The sequence below is a fragment of the Ailuropoda melanoleuca genome, chromosome 8 (assembly GCF_002007445.2).
Source record: "Ailuropoda melanoleuca isolate Jingjing chromosome 8, ASM200744v2, whole genome shotgun sequence".
In the NCBI taxonomy this organism is placed as follows: Eukaryota; Metazoa; Chordata; class Mammalia; order Carnivora; family Ursidae; genus Ailuropoda; species Ailuropoda melanoleuca.
In genome coordinates this window covers 98323110-98323627 of record NC_048225.1, presented here as the reverse complement: position 1 = coordinate 98323627, position 518 = coordinate 98323110, and the positions used below count along the sequence as shown (strand labels likewise).

At 77.8% G+C, this 518-nt stretch overlaps 1 protein-coding gene across 3 annotated transcripts in view; it reads right to left on the bottom strand.

The window, feature by feature from the left end:
- NEK7 (NIMA related kinase 7) overlaps nt 1-317 on the bottom strand; it is a 156368-nt gene extending 156051 nt beyond the window's left edge. The window contains exon 1 of one of the 3 annotated variants that reach the window (XR_004627323.1): nt 46-317. The gene's annotated coding sequence lies outside the window, so the exon portion shown is untranslated. The remainder of the gene's footprint in view (nt 1-45) is intronic. The other 2 variants (XM_034666988.1, XM_034666986.1) reach the window with 2 other exon arrangements.
- Nucleotides 318-518: the final 201 nt, after the last annotated feature.

Sequence of the window (518 nt, the reverse complement as noted above, 5' to 3'; positions counted from 1 at the left end):
CGGGCTCGCCCAGCCCGGGCGCCCGAGACCCCGGCAGCCACTCACCAGGAAGTTGGGAGTTTTCCGTTCTCCTGCCCGCGAGGGACCCGGGGCGGGCGGGCGGCTCAGCCAGGCGGCGCCGCGGAAAGGCCCAGTGGGCCGGGGGCTTGTGGCTGCAAGGCCGGGAGCCGATCGCCACCTCCCGCCGCGCCGCCCCCGCGGACGCTGCAGGCGCGGGCCCCCACCCTGCGCACGGCGAGGCGCGTCCCGAGTGCGAGCCTAGCGGCGGCCCATCCTCCCGCGACTCCCGCTCCTCCTCCCGCGGCCGCCGCTGTCAGGAGTGTAAACATCCCGGCATCCCCGAGGAGAAGGGCGGGGCGGGCGTTGGCCCCTCCCCGCGCCCAGAGCGCCGCGCCGCCGGTCTGGAAGGCTGCGCCCAAGGGCCGCTCGCGGGGCCCCAGACGGCGCTGTGCGAGCGCAGGGGGCCACGTCACCTCCCCGATGGAGCCGAAGCCCCTCTGAGGGACCCCTCCGGCCTG